Source organism: Eptesicus fuscus, chromosome 7 (genome assembly GCF_027574615.1).
Source record: "Eptesicus fuscus isolate TK198812 chromosome 7, DD_ASM_mEF_20220401, whole genome shotgun sequence".
NCBI classification, from domain to species: Eukaryota; Metazoa; Chordata; class Mammalia; order Chiroptera; family Vespertilionidae; genus Eptesicus; species Eptesicus fuscus.
Window position 1 is genome coordinate 19791033 of NC_072479.1, and position 20745 is coordinate 19811777.

The following is a 20745-nucleotide window of genomic DNA, read 5'->3' on the forward strand; positions in this document are numbered from 1 at the left end:
AGTTAAGGTAAGGACTGACCTTTGTCAAAATAGATACTGGCCTAGGACATGACTGTCCACCATGACTCGCTTTTAATTTTTTTAATCCTTACCCGAGGATATGTTTATTGATTTTCAGAGAGAGGAAGGGAGACAGAAAAAGAGAAAAAAGGAGAGAGAGAGAGAGAGAGAGAGAGAGAGAGAGAGAGAGAGAGAAAGAAATACTGATCGGCCTCTTCCTATACACACCCTGACCAGAGAGTGAATCCACAAGATGACACTCCAACCAACTGAGCCACCTGGCCAGGGCCATGACTTGCTTTTAGTTAGAAAGTTTTAATTTCAGTCTCTGGTTTGTAAGGCCGCCATGTGGCCTCTCCTGAGCTTGTCAGGTTTAGTGTGTGGCCCCTTTTCCGACCACAGGGAAAATAATCATAGGACTGGGGGAGTTTAATGCCTCCCAAGCAGTGAAGCACTGTTCCTGAGGGATTGTCTGCAAGAGTGAGTTAATGGAGTGTTGGCCAGGAGGCCCTGTTTTCTGAGTTGGAGGATTGTGATTGGTGTGTATGTTTCTGGAGTACTGTTTCCTATAAGTGCAGGCTGACTCAGGTTTAGGTTTGTGATGTGGACCTGGCCACTAGGGTGGCCTTCATTCTGTGGGTACTGATGTATGAACTAACTTTTTCAAGAATATGTTTTCTTCTCTCAAGGAAGTTAACCGTCACTTGGGAGGGAGTAAAAACTGTGTTGTAGTGGTCTCTATTTTTGTCCCCTCCCCCAAAGCCAAACAAGTTTTCGAGGATAAGGAAGCTCATAGTTGCTTAGGGGCACTGCCAGCTCCATCTGTCACAGTCCTTCACCTTGTCTCAAACTCAGGGTCTTGGGGGATTCAGGAATCAGTCTAGAGTGAGAACAAAATAACACATGGAAATCACCTTGAAACACTCAAAGGAGGGAGTGAGTTAAAAGCAGTTTTGGCGTAAAATAATCATGGGATGCGGTCTTGACACTGAATTTTTATTTTTTCCTTCCTTCCTTCCCCCTGTCAATGAGCATCTCCTATATGTCCCTAAACTTGGAGAATGTAGACATGAAAAAGATAATCAGGGTCCGTAACCCCATGGATAATTAGGAGGAGGGGGGTAGTAAACATTGCTGATACTGGTATGTGCTATTGATAGGAATGATGTGATGACTGAGAGCACCAACAGGAAGCCACTTTAGAAAAGGCAGCCTCTAAGAAGGCAGTATTGGAGCTGAAACCTGAAGCATGAAAAGAGCCCTCTAGGAAGATGAGCAGAGGGAAGTTTGAGACAATTTATACTGCAAAATTCCAGAGGCCAAAAAAACAACAATTTGAGGGAAGGAAAGGAGGATATTGTGACTAAAGCTGAATGATGGAGGGGGACAGGTCCAGGAGACTGGAGCAGGAAGTAGGAGCTTGCAAGCCAGAGCCTTCTAGGCCAGCAGTTGCCAACTGGTGGTCCGTGGACCACTGGTGGTCCATGAGGTCTGAAAGGTTGGCAACCGCTGGTTTAGGGAAACCTTTGGAGCAGCGGTTGCCAACCAGTGGTCCGTGAGGTCCGAAAGGTTGGCGACTACTGTTCTAGGCTATAGTTAGGAGTTCAAATAATATTCTAAGAGCAATGGGAAGCCAGTGGAGGCTTTAAGCTGGCATGATTGGATTTATGGTTTCAAAAGCTCATACCGACTGGTCTTTAGAGAGTGGAAACAGGGGCCTTAGTTAGAAAGTTACTGATTACAAATCTAGGGAAGAGATTGTAGCCTTCATTATAGTGGTGGCGATGGGGATGAAAAGTAGATTCAACATAGATTTTGGGTAAATATCTGACATAACTTGTTTATATATTAGCAGTGAAGGGGTAAGGAAAAGGGAGAAATCAAGGATGAGTCTTAGGAAGTTTGGTTTGAGCATCTGAGTTAGAGAATGCTGTCACTAAGACAGGGAAGACTGAAGGACATGAATTAAGATTTATTACCTTAGAAATACCTATTAGACATCTAAGTGTCCAACAAATAGTTGTATACATGAGTCCAAAATGCATGTGAGATATCGGAGGATATACATTTGGGAATTAACAATTCGTAGAAGGCATTTAAAGCCACAGAACTGGAAGAGGCAGTCTGGATAGAAAAGACTGCTCAGTCGAAGTCCTGGACATGCCAGCCTTTACGATCAGGCAGAGACAAAGGAGCAACCAAGTGTTTGGTCAGGGAAGGGGAGGAAACCCAGAAAACCAGAGATGCTTTAAGAAGTGGTCAGCTGTGCTGCGGCTGAAAGGGTGAGCAATTATTGTGTGGCTTTAGGTAAATTGCTTCATCTATCTACCTAAACATAGTTTGCTCATAAGTAAAATGTTGACAAAAATAATACCACACTTACAGTGTTATTGGGAGAAAAACATAATACTTGTAATGCTCTCTATGCCTGACATGTAATAAGTGATAAATGGCTATTATTAGTCTATTGCTGTTGAGTTTGGAAATTCATAAGGGGAAATATATGTCAGGGAGAAAACTATATACATGTAGTGGAAAAGTTATGAATAACAGATACCCAGTTTCATCATATCTTGCAAATCATTCTCTCCTTTTAGTCTTGGTGTCTTTTTAGCTCTTCTGGAGTCAGGGCTGTGATCTGAGAATGCCTTCTTCTCTGGAGTCAAAAGTTGCTATGACAACGGCCTGAAAACGAAAGTTCTGTGCTTTATTTATTTATCTGAGCTTAATGTCGTGCAGAAAGGGGAATGCCTCACAGCCTTTTCAAAGAGGACACTCAAGGGTCATATTCTCTCTCATACTGTCAAGATCTTTTACTATTTACGTAAAATTTACTCTCTTCCACTTATTTCACAAAGTATTTGAGATCATTGACAATATTAAGACACATATAAGTTGAGGCAGTTTAAAAAAGATAAATTGAGAAGATGAAATATTATCTGGAGGAGACATAACCTGTAACAAACCTACAATATAATTATTAACAGTGTGCAATAAATTTAACTCCAAGTATTTTGGAAGTAAAATAAAAATGGAAAACATGACCATTTAAGGATTCTCAAATGTCCACTTACAGGTCACAACAGGTAGAGTCATTAGGAGAGAGAAACTTTTAAACTGATACAAATATATGTTGTTATTCTGCAGCAGTAATAGCAGCCAACAGTTGTAAAAACTTTATAGTTTATAAAGCACTTTTATGTTTACATAAGGTGGTATTACAGATTAATACAGATAGAGAAATTTAATCATGGATTTTTAAAAACAAACAAACAAACAAACAAACATATTTTTAGCCCTCGCCGGTTTGGCTCAGTGGATAGAGCATCAGCCTTCAGACTGAAGGGTCCCAGGTTGGATTCCCATCAAGGGCCCATGCCCAGGTTGCAGGCTCGATCCCCAATAGGGGGCATGCAAGAGGCAGCCGATCAGTGATTCTCCCTCATCGTTGATGTTTCTATCTCTCTCTCTCTCTCTCCCTCTCCTTCCTCTCTGAAATCAATAAAAATATATTTTAAAAAAACACACCAACCCCCCCCCCCCATATTTTAAAAATATACATATTTTTATTGATTTCAGAGAGAGAGAGGAAGGGAGAGGGATAGATAGAAGCATTGATCAGCTGCCTCCTGCATGCCCCCTACAAGGGATTGAGCCCGCAACTGGGCATTGACCAGGAATTGGATGGTGACCTCTTGATACATGGGTTGACACTCAACCAAATGAGTCACACTGGCAGGGCTGAGTCTTTTTTTTTTTTTTATTGTCTAAAGTTATACATATGTCTTCTTTTTCACCAAATGAACCCATCCACCCCAGCCATTCCCACCCTGGGCAAGCCCCCACCGCCCCAGTGCCTGAGTCCATTGGTTATGCTAATATGCATGCATACAAGTCCTTTAGTTGCTCTCTAACCCCTAGTCTCCTACCATTTGTCTCTGGATCTATTCTTGTTCATCAAATTATATTGATCATTATATCCCACATATGAGTGAGATCATGTGATATTTATCTTTCTCTGACTGGCTTATTTCGTTAGCTTAATGCTCTCCAGTTCCATCCACACTGTTGCAAATGGTAAAAGTTCCTTCTTTTTTATAGCTGCATAGTTTTCCAGTGTGTAGATGTACCACAGTTTTCTAATCCACTCATCTGCTGATGGGCACTTAGGCTGTTTCCCAATCTTAGCTATGGTAAATTGTGCTGCTATGAACATAGGGGTGCATATATCCTTTCTGATTGGTGTTTCTGGTTTCTTGGGATATAGTCCTAGAAGTGGGATTACTGGGTCAAATGGGAGTTCCATTTTAAACTTTTTGAGGAAACTTCATACTGTCTTCCACAGTGGCTGCACCAGTCTGCATTCCCACCAGCAGTGCACGAGGGTTCCTTTTTCTCCACATCCTCGCCAGCACTTGTCCTTTGTTGATTTGTTGATGATAGCCATTCTGACAGGTGTGAGATGGTATCTCACTGTTGTTTTGATTTGCATCTCTCAGATGATTAGTGACTTTGAGCATGTTTTCATATGTCTCTGGGCCTTCTGTATGTCCTCTTCCAAAAAGTGTCTATTTAGATTCTTTGCCCAATTTTTGATTGTTTATCTTCTTTTCGTAGGAGTTCTCTGTAAATATTGGAGATTAAACCCTTATTAAAAATATCATTGGCAAATATGTTCTCCATACAGTGGTCTTTCTTGTTTTGTTGATGGTTTCTTTTGCTGTGCAAAAGCTTTTTATTTTGATGTAGTCCCATTTGTTTATTCTCTCCTTAGTCTCCATTGTCCTAGGAGCTGTATTGGTAAAGGTATTGCTACAACATAGGTCTACTATTTTGCTGCGTATGGAGTCTGGTAAGATTTTTATGGTTTCCTGTCTTACATTTAAGTTCTTTAGCCATTTTGAGTTTGTGTGTATGGTGTAAGTTGGTGATCTAGTTTCATTTTTTTGCATGTATCTGACCAAATTTCCCAGCACCATTTATTGAAGAGACTGTCTTGACTCCATTGTATGTTCTTGCCTCCTTTGTCAAATATTAATTGAGCATAATGGCTTGGGTCAATTTCTCAGTTCTCTGTTCTATTCCATTGGTCTATATGTCTGTTCTGGTGCCAGTATCATGCAGTTTTGAGAACCGTGGCTTGGTAATATAGCTTGATATCTGGTATTGTGATCCCTCCAACTTTGTTCTTCTTTCTTAGGATTTTGGTGGAGATTTGGGGTCTTTTTTTATTCTGGATGAATTTTGGGAGAGTTTGTGCTAGATCTTTGAAATGTGCCATTGGTATTTTAATGGGGATTGGATTGAATCTGTAGATTGCTTTGGGTAGTACAGACATTTTAATGATGTTGATTCTACCAATACATAAACATGGTATGTTCTTCCATCTGTTTATGTCTTCCTCTATCTCTTTTTTCAGTGTCCTGTATTTTACCCATACAGGTCTTTTACTTCCTTAGTTAAGTTTATTCCTAGGTATCTTAATTTTTTTAGTGTAATGGTAAATGGGATTTTTTTTTTAATATGTTTTATTGATTTTTTTACAGAGAGGAAGAGAGAGGGATAGAGTTAGAAACATCGATGATAGAGAGACATCAATCAGCTGCCTCTTGCACAACCCCTACTGGGGATGTGCCCGCAACCAAGGTACATGCCCCTGACCAGAATCGAACCTGGGACCCTTCAGTCCGCAGGCCGACGCTCTATCCACTGAGCCAAACTGGTTTTGGCGGGATTGTTTATTTGTTGTTGTTTGTTTGTGTGTTTTTTCATTTTGTTTTTGCTTCTCTTTCTGTGAGTTCATTATTGGTGTATAAGAAGGCCATAGATTTCAGGGTGTTAATTTGGTATCCTGCTACATTGCCAAATTCATTTATTAGGTCTAGCAGTTTTTTTGATGGAGTCTTTGGGGTTTTCTATGTATAGTATCATGTCATTTGCAAATAATGACAGTTTTACTTCTTCTTTTCCAATTGGGATGCCTTTTATTTCTTCTTCTTGTCTGATCACTATGGCTAGCACTTCCAGTACTATATCAAATATAAGTGGTAAAAGTGAGCATCCCTGTCTTGTTCCTGTTCTTAGGGGAAATGAGTTTAGTTTTTGCCCATTGAGTATGATGTTGGCTGTAGGATTATATTTAGGATTATATGACATAAGGCTTTTATTATGTTGAAGTATGATTCCTCTATTCCCACTTTGCTGAGTTTTTATCAAGAAAGGGTGTTGGATTTTGTCAAATGCTTTTTCTGCATCAATTGATATGATTAAGTGGTTTTTGTCTCTCAGTTTGTTTTTGTGATGTATCACATTTATTGATTTATGAATATTGTACCATCCTTGCATCCCTGGAATAAATCCCACTTGGTCATGGTATATGATCTTTCTAATGTAATGCTGAATCCGATTTGCTAGAATTTTGTTGAGGATTTTAACATCTGTGTTCATCAAGGATATTGGCCTGTAGTTCTCTTTTTTTTGTGGTGTCTTTATCTGGTTTTGGAATTAGGGTAATGCTGACTTCATAGAAAGATCTTGGAAGTGTGTCTTCCTCTTGAATTTTTTGGATTAGTCTGAGGAGGATAGGTTTTATTTCTTCTTTGAATGCTTGGTATAACTCCCCTGTAAAGCCGTCTGGACTAGGGCTTTTGTTTGCTGGAAGATTTTTTTTTTTTCTGGAAGATTTTTTTTTTTTTAATATTTTTATTGAGGTATTATATGTGTACATATCTTACTATTACCCCCCCCACCCCACACCCACACATGCCCTCCCCCCCCAGAGTTTTGCGTCCATTGTTTATGCTTATATGCATGCATACAAGTCCTTCGTTTGATTTCATAACTCCCCCACCTTTCCCAAACTTTCCCCCTGTACTTTGAAAGTCTGTTTGATGCTTTACTGTCTCTGTATCTATCTTTTTGTTCACCACTTTATAATGTTCTTTACTATCCCTAAATGAGTGAGATCATGTGGTATTTTTCTTTCATTGACTGGCTTATTTCACTTAGCATAATGTTCTCCAATTCCATCCAGGTTGCTGCAAATGATGAGAATTCCTTCTTTTTTATGGCAGCATAGTATTCCATTGTGTAGATGTACCACAGTTTTCCGATCCAGTCATCTGCTGATGGGCACCTAGGCTGTTTCCAAATCTTAGCTATTGTAAATTGTGCTGCTATGAACATAGTGGTGCATATATCCTTTCTGATTGGTGTTTCTAGTTTCTTCGGATATATTCCCAGGAGTGGGATTACTGGGTCAAATGGGAGTTCCATTTTCAGTTTTTTGAGGAAACTCCATACTGTTCTCCACAGTGGCTGCACCAGTCTGCATTCCCACCAGCAGTGCACGAGGGTTCCTTTTTCTCCGCATCCTCGCCAACACTTGTTGTTTGTTGATTTGTTGATGATAGCCATTCTGACAGGTGTGAGATGGTACCTCATTGTTGTTTTGATTTGCATCTCTCGGATAATAAGTGACTTTGAACATGTTTTCATGTGTCTCTTGGCCTTCCTTCTGTCTTCTTTTGAAAATATTCTGTTTAGGTCTGTTGCCCATTTTTTTATTGGATCATTTATCTTCCTCTTATTGAGTTGCATAAGCTGCCTGTAGATGTTGGAGATTAAACCTTTATCAGTGATAGCATTTGCAAATATGTTTTCCCATGCAGTGGGCTTTCTTGTTGTTTTGTTGATGGTTTCTTTTGCTGTAAAAAAGCTTTTTATTTTGATGTAGTCCCATTTGTTAATTTTCTCTTTAGCTTCCATTGCCCTAGGGGCAGTGTCAGTGAAGAAGTTCTTGTGGCATATGTCTGAGATTTTGTTGCCTGTGGATTCCTCTAGTATTTTTATGGTTTCCCGTCTTATGTTTAAGTCCTGTATCCATTTTGAATTTATTTTTGTGTATGGTGTAAGTTGGTGATCTAGTTTCATTTTTTTGCATGTATCTGTCCAGTTTTCCCAGCACCATTTATTGAAGAGACTGTCTTGACTCCATTGTATGTTCATGCCTCCTTTGTCAAATATTAATTGAGCATAGTGGTTTGGGTCGATATCTGGGTTCTCTATTCTGTTCCATTGATCAATATGTCTGTTCTTGTGCCAGTACCAGGCTGTTTTGAGAACAGTGGCTTTGTAATACAGCTTGAAATCTGGTATTGAGATCCCACCTACTTTATTCTTCTTTCTGAGGATTGCTGAGGCTAGTCGGGGTCTTTTTTTATTCCAGATGAATTTTTGGAGAGTTCTTTCTAGGTCTGTGAAATATGCTGTTGGTATTTTGATGGGGAGTGCATTGAATCTGTAGATTGCTTTGGGTAGTATGGACATTTTAATGATGTTGATTCTACCAATCCAGGAACATGGTATGTTCTTCCATCTGTTTACTTCTTCCTCTATCTCTTTTTTCAGTGTCCTGTAGTTTTCTGCGTATAGGTCTTTTACCTCCTTAGTTAAGTTTATTCCTAGGTATCTTAATTTTTTTGGTGCGATGGTAAATGGGATTGCTTTTTTAGTCTCTCTTTCTGTAAGTTCATTATTGGTGTATAGAAAAGCCATAGATTTCTTGGCGTTAATTTTGTATCCCGCTACATTGCTGAATTCATTTATTAAGTCTATTAGTTTTTTGATGGAATCTTTTGGGTTTTTTATGTACAATATCATGTCATCTGCAAATAAGGACAGCTTCACTTCTTCTTTTCCAATTTGGATGCCTCTTATTTCTTCTTCTTGCCTAATTGCGATAGCTAATACTTCCAGTACTATGTCAAACAGGAGTGGTGAGAGTGGGCATCCCTGTCTTGTTCCTGTTCTTAGGGGAAATGGTTTTAGTTTTTGCCCATTGAGTATGATGTTTGCTGTGGGTTTATCATAAATAGCTTTTATTATGTTGAGGTATGAGCCTTCTATTCCCACCTTGTTGAGAGTTTTTATCAAGAAAGGGTGTTGGATTTTGTCAAATGCTTTTTCTGCATCTATTGATATGACTATGTGATTTTTATCTCTCAATTTGTTTATGTGATGTATCACGTTTATTGATTTGCGGATATTGTACCATCCTTGCATTCCTGGAATAAATCCTACTTGGTCATGGTGTATGATCTTTCTGATGTACTGCTGGAGCCGATTTGCTAGAATTTTGTTGAGGATTTTGGCATCAATGTTCATGAGGGATATTGGCCTGTAATTCTCTTTCATTGAGTTGTCTTTATCTGGTTTTGGTATTAGGGTGATGCTGGCTTCATAGAAGGAGCCTGGAAGTGTTCCTTCCTCTTGAATTTTTTGGAATAGTCTGAGGAGGATAGGTTTTAGTTCTTCCTTGAAAGTTTGATAGAACTCTCCTGTGAAGCCATCTGGCCCCGGGCTTTTGTTTGCCGGAAGCTTTTTGATGACTGCTTCAATTTCTTCCATAGTTACTGGCATGTTGAGCTGTTTAGAATCTTCCTGATTGAGTTTTGGAAGGTTGTATTTTTCTAGGAATATGTCGATTTCCTCTAGGTTGTCCAGTTTGTTGGAATAGAGTTGTTCGTAGTATTTTGTAACAATCCTTTGTATTTCGTCGGGGTCTGTTGTTATTTCACCTCTTTCATTTCTGATTTTGTTTATTTGGGTCCTCTCTCTTTGCTTCTTGGTGAGCCTGGTTCTGGAAGATTTTTGATCGCTGCTTCAATTTCTTCGGTAGTTATTGGCCTATTCAGGTTTTTTTATTCTTCTTGGTTGAGTTTTGGGAGCTTGTATTTTTCTAAGAATATGTCCATTTCATCTAGGTTGTCCATTTTGTTGAAATAGAGTTGTTCATAGTATTTTTTCATAATTGTTTGTATTGCCATGGGATCGGTTGTCACTTCACCTCTTTCATCTCTGAGTCCTCTGTCTTTGCTTCTTGGTGAGCCTGGCTAGAGGTTCACCAATCTTGTTTATCCTTTCAAAGAGCCAGCTCTTGGTTTTGTTGATCTTTTGTATTGTTTTTTTTGGTCTCTATGTTGCTTATCTCCACTCTGACCTTTATTATTTCCTTCCTTTTGCTTATGCTGGGCTTTTCTTGTTGCTCTCTTTCTAACTCTTTGAGTTGTAGGGTTAGATACTTTATTACCATTTTAACTTGTGTTTTGAGATAGGCCTGTAGAGCCATGAACTTCCCTCTCAAGTCTGCTTTAGCTGTGTCCCAGAGATTTTGGATTGTTGTGTTTTCATTGTCATTTGTTGCCATGATGCTTTTTATTTCTTCTTTGATCTCTTTGGTAACCCAATCATTGTTTAATTGCATGCTATTTAGCCTCCAGGTGTTTAATTTTTTTAAATTGTTTTTAATGCAGTTGATTTCTAGCCCTTATGCCATTATGATCTGAGAAGATGCTTTATATGATTTCTATCTTCTTTAATTTGAAGAGACTTTGCCTGTGACCCAATACAGGAGACTGTCAATCTCTCCCTTGATATTCTCCAGAAGTTTTGCTGTCAATCTCTCCCCTGATATCCTCCAGAAAGTTTTTTATGTATTTGGGTGCTCCTGTATTGGGTGCATACATGTTTATCAGAGTTATATCTTCTTGTTGAATTGCTCCCTTTAGTATTATGAAGTGGCCTTCCTTATATCTTGTTATGGCCTTTACTTTGAGGTCTAATTTGTAAGGTATAAGTATTGCCACCCCAGCTTTTTTTTTTTTTTTTTTCATTTCCATTCGCCTGAAAAACCTTTTTCCATCCCTTCACCACCAGTCTGTGTCAGTCCTTTGTTCTGAGGTGGGTTTCCTGTAGACAGCAGATATATGGGTCATGTTTTCTTATCCACTCAGCTACCCTATGTCTTTTTATTTTATTTTTATTTTTAGGTTTATTTTTATTTTATTTTAATAAATCTTTATAGTTCAGATTATTACAATTGTTACTCTTTTTTCCCCCCATAGCTCTGCTCCACCCAGTTCCCACACCACCCTCTTCCCTTACCCCCGACCGCTCACCACTGTCCTCATCCATAGGTGTACGATTTTTGTCCAGTCTCTTCCAGCACCCCCACACCCCTTTCCTACCAAGAATTGTCAGTCCACTCCCTTTCTCTGCCCCTGATTCTATTATATTCACCAGTTTATTCTGTTCATCAGATTTTTTTTATTCACTTGATTTTTAGATTCACTTGTTGATAGATATGTATTTGTTGTTCATAATTTTTATCTTTACCTTTTTCTTCTTCTTCCTCTTCTTAAAGAATACCTTTCAGCATTTCATATAATACTGGTTTGGTGATGATGAACTCCTTTAGCTTTTTCTTATCTGTGAAGCTCTTTATCTGCCCCTCAATTCTGAATGATAGCTTTGCTGGGTAGAGTAATCTTGGTTGTAGGTTCTTGCTATTCATCACTTTGACTATTTCTTGCCACTTCTGTCTGGCCTGTATAATCAGCTGACAGTCTTATGGGTGCTTCCTTGTAGGTAACTATTTTTGTCTTGCTGCTTTTAATATTTTCTCTTTGTCTTTTGCTCTTGGCATTTTAATTATGATGTGTCTTGGTGTGGTCCTCTTTGGATTCTTTTTGTTTGGGGTTCTGTGCGCTTCCTGGACTTGTAAGTCTATTTCTTTCACCAGGTGGGGGAAGTTTTCTGTCATTATTTCTTCAAATAGGTTTTCAGTATCTTGCTCTCTCTCTTCTTCTGGCACCCCCATAATTTGGATGTTGGTACGCTTGAAGTTGTCCCAGAGGCTCCTTACACTATCTTCATATTTTTGGATTCTTTTTTCTTTTCCGGTTGGGTGTTTTTTGCTTCTTTGTATTTCAAGTCTTTGACTTGATTCTTGAAATCCTCTTGTCTGCTGTTGGGTCTCTGTATATTATTTTTTATTTCGGTCAGTGTATGCTTAATTTCTAGTTGGTCTTTTTTCATATCCTCAAGGGTCTCGCTAAATTTATTGGCCTTTTCTAGAAAATTCTTGAAAAACCTTATAACCGTGGTTTTGAACTCTATATCCAGTCATTTGCTTTCCTCCATTTCTTTCATCTGTGACCTGTTTCTTTGTCTCCACATTTTGGCTGCTTCCCTGAGTTGATAGAATGGCTTTGTGTGCTAGGTATCCTACAGGGCCCAGTGGCTCAGCCTCCCCAGTTACCTGAGGTGGACACTCTTGGTGCACCCCTTTGTGGGCTGTGTGCACAGTCTTGTTGTAGTTAAGCCTTGATTGTTGTTGGTATCACTGGGAGGAATTGACCTCCAGGCCAACTGGCTGTGAGGACCAGCTGTGTCTATGCTGGGAGAACTTCTGTGCTGGAGACACCCTTATGAGATGAGACTTGCAAAAGCCTCTGTGCTCAGCTTGGATGGGGCGGAGTCTCAGGGCAGAGCATACAGCATTGGCTTCCCGTCAGCCCTGCCCTAAGAGGTCCCTGGATGTTAGTGTCCTGTGGTAATTGCTGTAAGCACCTGAGAGAAAGCCGTCCTTGAGTTTCGCCTGCTGCCAGAGTCCAGTTTCTTCCCTAATGGGTCTGGGTCCCCAGAGTCTCGCCCGGAACTGGAGTTCAGAGCAGTTGGAAGCTTGTGTATCCCTCCTGCTTGAGAAAGCCAGCCATGTACTCCGTTGCCAGTCCTCTCCACGTGTGCGCCTCTGTACCTCTGCCTTTTGCAGTTCCTCTGAGTCTCAGTGTGCTTTTCTCTTTCCTAACAGTCCAGTTTCACCCAGTATGAGTCTGGGTCCCCAGAGTCTTGCCCGGAACTGGAATTCAGAGTAGTTAGGAGCTTTTGTCTCCCTCCCGATTGAGAAAGCCAGCCACGTACTCAGTTGCCAGTCCTCTCCGCGCACGTGTCTCCATACCTCTGCCTCCTGCAGCTCCTCTGAGTCTCAATGTGCTTTTCTCTTTCCTTCTAGTTGTAGAATTTCCACTCAGCTAGCCTTCCTGTGGTTCTGGATGATGTTTGTTTTGTCTTTTAGTTGTAGTTTTGAAATTGTTGTGTGAGGCAGCAGTTTAGGTGTTTAGTATGCCGCCATCTTGGTTTTCCCCCTACAAGTTTAAATTTTAAATGAGAATAAGTGAGGACATTTGGAGTATTTGAACAAGAAAAGAATGCTATAGGACAGTGATTTTCAATTGGTGCGCTGCAGCACACTGGTGTGTCAAAAGAATGTTTAAAACATGCAATACCTGACTATTTAGTCAGGGGCACTGACCTCTTTTCTGTTAGATTGTCAAATAAAAAAAATGATAACAGCCAGCACAACAATAGCCGTTCGGTGTGAATGCCTGTCTTGAACCATAAATATATAGGTCATATTATAGAATTGCATCTTCTCGGTCACATCGCATAATAAGGTTGTGTCTGATTGGTTAATTCTTGGTACCAGAAATCCTTCTATACAAGTACAGGTACCTGGTTTTTAAAAAAGTCACTTTAGAATAAAAAGTGTAGGTAATTACTCTTATTTTGTAAATCATTCAAAATAATTCTTTCCCTAGGATTTGTCTATTCTGGACATTTCACATAAATTGAATCACACAATATGTGGCTTTCACTTAGCATATAGTGTGTTCAAGGTTCATCCAGGTGATAGCATGAATCAGTACTTCATTTCTTTTTATGGCTGAATACTATTCCATTGCATAGATATACCACATTTGTTTATTCATTTATTAATTGACTAGAGGCCCGGTGCACAAATTCATGCACAAGTGGGGTCCGTCAGGTTGGCCTGAGGGGATCACGTCCCAGCTTGCGCCCCCAGCCTCGCAGCCCCACCTGGCACCCCGCTGTGGCCTGGCGCTGCCCACTCACCTGTTCCACCATCCCACTTGCTGGTGATCAGTCAGGGCCGGGCCCTCTGCCTGGCTCCCTCAGTGCCTGGGAGCTGGGCAGTGGCCCCGCCCCTTGCCACCACTGCTGGTTGCTGTCTGTGGGGTGATTGACAGGGCGATCAGGCCCCCACTCGCACCTGCCTTGGCCTGGCAGCACCCATTCACCTGCTCCACCATCCTGCTGCAGTTCTGCTCTCGGCGGGGCCCACTGGGGCTTGCAGCAGCTCCACTACCACCTGCTGCCAGCGCTGCATTGCCATGGCCTGCCATGTTCCACGCTGCCTCCTGGTGGTCAGCGCATGTCATAGCAAGCTGTCAAACTCTCAGGTCAAACAACTGCCTGAGGGAACAATTTGCATATTAAGCTTTTATTATATACGATAGGCATTTGTGATATTTCTACCTTTGGTTATTATGGAACTGTTGCTATGCATATTTATGTAGAATTTTTGTATGAACATATGTATTCAATTCACTTGGGTATATACCTAGGGGTGGAATTTCTGGGTCCTTTGTTAACTGTGTAACCTCTTGAGGAACTGCCAAACTATTCCCAAAACACCATCTTTCATTCCTGCCACTGGGTATAAGGGTTCCAATTTCTTTACATACTAACACATGTTATTGTCCACCTCTGTGATTATAGACTTGCATTTCCCTAATGACAAATGATGTTAATTATCTTCTCATGTGCTTATTGGCCATTTATGTAGTATCTTCTTTGGGGAATCTCTATTAAACCTTGTCCATTTTTAAATTAGGTTGTCATTTGATTGTTGAATTGTAAGTGATTTTATATAATACCTTGAATACAAGTCCCTTATAGATTTCAAATATTTTCTTCCATTCTGAAGGTTGTCTTTTCACTTTCTTGATAGTGTTCTTTGAAGCATGACATTTTTTAATTTTGATAAAGTTCAACTTGTGTTTTTCTCTGGTTGTTTTGCTTTTGGTGTCACATCTAAGAAACCATTGCCTAATCCAATGTCATGAAGATTTATGTCTATGTTTTTTCCTATGTTTTTTTTTTTTTTATAGCTTTAGCTCTAACATTTGGATCATTAACTAATCTTAACCTTTGTATATAATGTGAGGAAAGGATCCAAGTTTATTCTTTTCCATGTGGATATCATTTTTTTCCAGCACCATTTATGAAAAAGACTATTCTTTCCTCCTTTGAATTGTCTTGGCATCTTTGTCAAAAGTCAATTGACCAAAAATGTAAAGGTTTATTTCTGGCCTCTGAATTCTGTTCCACTTTATATAGTATATCTATGTTTTTGGAAGTACAGTACTGTATTAATTTAGTTTTGTTGTAAGTTTTGTAGTCAGGAAGCCCAAGTTTTTCCAATCTGTATGCTTCTTGTTTTATTTCATTGATTAGGATCTTCAATGCAACCTTGAATAGTAATGGTCAGAGCAGATATTCTTGCCTTATGTTGTTCCTAATCTTAGGGGGAAAGGGTTTAATATTTCACCATTACTTTTTTAAAAAGATGATTGCTATATTGAGAAAGCTCTCTTCCATTTCTAGCTTGAGAGTTTTTAACATAGATTTTGAATTTTGTCAAATGATTTTTTCTGCATCTATTGAGATTATAATTTTGTTTTTCCCTTTCATTCTGTTAATGTGGTGAACTACACTAACTTTTCAATGTTAAACCATTTTTCTTCACCACAGTAGCTTATCCTCTATATTGCAAGGTTGAATTTGCCAATATTTTGTTAAGAATTAAAAAAAATATTTTTTATTTATTTCAGAGAGGAAGGGAGAGGGAAAGAAACATCAATGATGAAAGAGAATCATTGATCCACTGCCTCCTGCAACCCCCCCACTGGGTATTGAGACCACAACCTAGGCATATGCCTTGACCGGGAATCAAACCTCGACCTCCTGGTTCATAGGTTAATGTTCAACCACTGAGCCACACCAACTGGGCTGTTAAGAATTTTTAAGTCTATGTTCATGTGGGTTATTTAGGTAGATTATGTTGCCTCTATTTTCTGAAATAGTGTAGGATTAGTATTTTATCTTCTTTAAATGTCTGATAAAATTTACTGGTAAAGCCATCCAGGCCTGAAGTTTTCTTTGTGGGGAAGTTTTTTATTACAAATTCAATTTCTTTAACAGACATTGGGCCATTTAGATTTTCTTTTCCTTCTTTTCTTTCTTTTGTATTTTTCAGAAATTTGTCCACTTCACTGGACAAGTTGTTGATTTTATTGGTATAAAGTTGTTGAAACTATCCCTTTAATATCTGTATAATTCTATTAACATTTTGGCTACATTAAAACTAAAATTTTTGCACACAAAAATAAAGTAGATGACTAACAATGAATTAGGGGAAAAGAAATATATATGACTGAAAAAATATATGTGTGTATGTGTATACATATATATGGTAGGAGCAAACAGTCTAGTGACAGAAAAAGGGAACTACCACATTCAGTGTGACAATTATCATGAAAAACACACAGAGAACACATAGGAAGGATACCCAGCCCAATTTGGGGAGTTAGAATCATGATGTCCAAGTGATGAGTTAGATCATTCAACCCCAGGTAAGTTAATATAATCACACTTTTGGACACTTAAAAAGCTGAGACTTAGATCTCAGATACAATTAGTTCACATTAATTATCCAGCTGTGAGGGCTATAGTCAACTGCCTGCCCCTTCCACTGGTATATCCTTAATTAAAAAATAAAACAACTTTGTTTTTAGGAAAACAAAAACAAAGGTTCATTATTTAAAAATTCACATAGAAAAGTTCAAAAGGTAAAAGTCACTTGCATTTGGGCCAACATCCTTCCAGATCTTTTTGTACATGTAAACACACACACACACACACACACACACACTCATGTTGGTATTATACTGTTCATACTGATCTATATTCTGCTTTGTTTCTGGAAAAAATACCCAACATATATGCTATGGATACACTTTCATATAAAAAGAGATTTACATCATTGTTTTTAATGTCTCAAAGATATACAATTATATGTATGCATCATAATTTAATGTCTTAGTGATGGCACTTATTTCTAAAAGCACCTATTATAAAAAAGGGAGTGAGGAACATCCTTGTGAATCTGTGTGTTTTTTTTTGTTTTTTTAAAATATATTTTTATTGATTTCAGAGAGGAAGAGATAGAAACATCAGTGTGATGAGAATCATTGATTGGTTGCCTTCTGCACCCCCGTACTGGAGATAGAGCCCGCAACCCAGGTAAGTGCCTGTGACCCTTCAGTCAGCAGGCTGAGGCTCTATCCATGGAGCCAAACTGGCTAGGGCTGAATTGTTGGGGAACACATGTGACTAGGTTGGAAAGATTGTAAGGAGGACATTCTGAGAAAAGGAAAGTGTGTGGAAGGCTGCCTGTCCTGTTTATTGAAATTCCGACTTAGGGGAGTGCCGAAGATGGTGACCCTAATTATTCATTGATCTTTCCAAACAAGCCTCTACACGTGCAGACCCCCGAGTGTTTACTGGAATCCTTGTGCTTAATCTTTTGATGTCCTTGCTTAAAACTACAAACACATGTGTCCTCCCAAGATTACTTACCTTACTGATTGTATCTAAAAGATAAACTTTATCTCAAACTGCTGCTATAATAAAAGCCTAACAAGACAGGCAATCGAGGCTACCTGGTTCCTTTAGCCAGGCAGTCCCTTAGCCCTCTCTTTCACAGCAAACATTGTGTCTGAGTAAGCCACTCATCTGTAGCTCAGTGTTCAACTCCGACACTGAATCTGTTTTCTTTTAGCTTTTTTCCTTGGAGCAAATGAGTTTGTTGAGGCAAAGGTTAATGCTTATGTTAAATTTTGGTAAATTAGGTTGTACCAATTTCAACTCTACACCAAGGTTTTTTTTGTTGTTGTTAATCCTCACCTGAGGATATTTTTAGAGAGTGGGAGAGGGCGGGACAAAAATATCCATGTGAGAGAGACACGTGGACTGGTTGCCTCCTGCATGCCCTGCCTCCCCCACCAGTCCACAGGCAACACTCTATCGACTGAGCCAAACCGGCTAGGGCTGTGGTTTCATTCTTTAATTCCTTGATCCATCTGGTACTTATTTGAGAAAGTAGATGTTAAGCCTGTCCCACTGACCATCTTTTCCCCTTGACCAATGATTTGTAATGTACATCTTACTGATGACCTCTGAGGCTTCTGGAGATACACTGACTGGCTCCCACACCGACCAGTAATGGTTCTGGGTAACGCTGTAAAATCGAGACACTAGAGAGTTAAATAAGATAAGCCGAAAAAGTGCTCCAGTATTTGGTAAGGGCTCAGTAAATGTGAATTATCATTATTAAACACTCATACATACACAGCAGTTTATTTCTGGATTCTAGAATCTGGTCACTGATACAGATTAACACCCCAGTACCCTGTCACGTCTGTCTAATGGCTCCTCTTTGCTCATTTCAACAAAAAACGGCCATATGTCCGTTGCCTTTCTAATCATAAGGAGAGCCCAAAAACGTTTACGTTGGGAGCAAAAATGAGCTGTGCTTCACAATGTAGTGAGAATCAAAACCCAAACCGAGGCACTGCACTATCGTGGGGGAGGGATGGGGCCTACTTCTCCTACCTCCTGCTCTGAGAGCCCGACCCTCCCTCATTCATTCGTGGGCACAGACCTACCCGATCACGTTCTCCAAAGCTAGTCCCGCTTCTTCCACGTCTAGTTACAACCTGAAGGCCGGCCAGTGGCCCGGGCTGGAGGGAAGTGCGCGGTGGGATGTGAGCAGGCGGAGGGGCCGGGTGGACCTGCTGGCCCCGCGGTCCCCGAAGGCCAGCCGCGCCCCCGCCCCACCCTGGGCTGCCGTCGGCTCGGCGGCGGGCGGGGTGGCGGCCGCACCACCTCGGAGCCCTCCGAGCAGAGTGCGGTGAGAGCGGGCCGAGGGAAGGAGAAACGCGGGAAGGAGAAACGCGAAAAGGGGGAAACACCATCGGCTTCCGCTCGACCCCGCGCCTCACGCTGGCCCCGAGAAGCAGGTGGCCCGTCCCCTGGGGCTCTGGGTACCCCGGCGTCCCTCAGCGGCCGCCTCGGGGCGTGGCTCCGGCGCCGCGTCGCCGCCGTAGAGGGTGGCGGCCCCGCCCCGGCTCGCTCGCTCCTCCCTTTTACGGCCTCGGGCCGCCGCGTCGGTGACGTCACCGAGGGGGCGGGACTTCCTGCCTCGCGCGCCCCAGGGTCCCGCGACGCTGGCCACCCCTACGGCTGGAGGGGCCCTGGGCGGCGGGCTGAGGTGATATTCCCGCCGGACGACGTGCAGGGCTGGCCCCGCATCTCTGAGAAGGCCAGCCCGCCGCGGAGGAGCGGGGCGGTGCTCGGCGGCCGCGTCCCCACCGCGGGAGCTCTCCCGGGACCCCTCGCACTTCCCCGCGGTTGGAGCCCGAGGGGCCGGGTCGTCCTGCTCTGCCTGGGCAGCCCGCGCCGCGAGCGGCCTCCCGGACCCCGCCAGGCGTGGAGGGCTGGGCGCGCACCCCGCGCGTGGGACCGGCTCCCTTCGCCCCAATGCCCCGGCGAGAAGAGCTGAGTGGGTGCCGGTGGTGGGAGCTGTTGGAGGGGTCCCTCGGTGGCGATCGTGGCCGGAACACAGGTCACTGTTAAGTTTCTTGTCCGCGCGTTTGCAAGGCTGTGTGTGAGTCTGGTACGTACCCTCATTTTAGGGGGACGCTAGCTTGTCCATATTTTGGAATACTCATTTTTTTCTGTTGTTCAAAACGTGCCCTCGGATGATTCTTTTCTCGTAATGTAACTGGAGCGGGTGTTAGCAAAGCAGGCTGTTTTGTAGCAGTGCCATCCATGCACCTGAAACTGGAGCTTTTGGATGCACTCCCGCGTGGTGCTTGTGCAGCCAGGTAGTAACTGGCTAAATATGTGGTACCCCCAGTTTAACTTGGGATGAAAATGCTATGCTGCCATTTTCCTTGACCCTGGAGACAGTTTTAACAGTGTTGTTGGCTGCCGTTACAGAGATACGTCTAAAAATAAGTAATGAATGCTGGGCTTACGTGGACACTGATAAATCCTTAGTGTCCAGCTTTTGACCATAATAATTGGGCACTTAGCTCTTAAAAATGCCCGCTGCTAAGTACTTTAAAATACTTTGGTCATTAGTTGTAATGATGAAGCTATTTCAAGTAAAATCCCCAAGAAGTCTAGGATAACAGGAAACTTGTTCATAATTTCTTATGTAGTTTGTAATGTGTTCAGACTATGAGCACAAAATATTTAGGTAGATCTAAAACTGAGTAGGCTGTTAAAGCATTGCTTCTGTTACCAAGCAACATCTTCGTAAACAAGTCTAATCTTCAACTAGAATATAATTAAAAGTATCCTACAGTTACCTGGATTCAGAATTCTCTAAATTCATGGGTGGTTACAGTTAATAGTCACCTTTTATATTGAGGTTTGATTTCAAACTCATTTTGTTTAGAATGATTAGAATGCTTTAAATTTGTGTCATACAGGATTCTCCAGAGAGTTGCAAATGAATTTGAGTTACCCTTTGATTATTTAGGGCAGAGTATGTCAGTTCCCTTCCTTCCAGTATTTTCTTTTGTAACCTGATGCCGTGTGCAGACTATTATATTAAGGAGTTTTCTCAAAAGTGGAGTAATGCCAACTTAGGGTTACATAGAGCATTAGGAAATTGAAACACTGATTGTCCACAGGTGGTTTTTAAGCCTTCGTTTAGCCAATAATATCACTCTTCAGTCATTGAATCCTTAGTGATATAATTTTTTAAATCCTCATCACTCGGGGATATTCTTACTGATTTTAGAGAGAGGGGGGAAAGGGAGAGAGCGAGACATCGAGAGCGAGAGAGCGAGAGCGAGAGCGAGAGCGAGAGAGAGCGAGAGAGAGAGAGAGAGAGAGAGAGAAAGAGGAACATTAACAGGGAATCGAATCTGCAACTTAGGTATGTGCCCTGAACGGGAATTGAACCCA

The 20745-nt window shown here is 41.2% G+C and overlaps 1 protein-coding gene and 1 long non-coding RNA gene across 3 annotated transcripts in view; one reads left to right on the top strand and one right to left on the bottom strand.

Moving 5' to 3' along the window:
- Nucleotides 1–389: 389 nt before the first annotated feature.
- LOC114232315 (uncharacterized) lies at nt 390–18731 on the bottom strand. Its single transcript, XR_008556697.1, has 3 exons — nt 18432–18731; nt 2558–2685; nt 390–880 (listed from the first exon to the last, which is right to left on the bottom strand). It is a non-coding gene; the product is annotated as an uncharacterized LOC114232315 (long non-coding RNA).
- A 262-nt stretch (nt 18732–18993) lies between these two features.
- Nucleotides 18994–20745, top strand: part of CEP83 (centrosomal protein 83) — a 113898-nt gene continuing 112146 nt past the window's right edge. Inside the window, exon 1 of one of the 2 annotated variants that reach the window (XM_008143758.3) lies at nt 18994–19441. The gene's annotated coding sequence lies outside the window, so the exon portion shown is untranslated. The remainder of the gene's footprint in view (nt 19442–20745) is intronic. The other variant, XM_054718796.1, reaches the window with a different exon arrangement.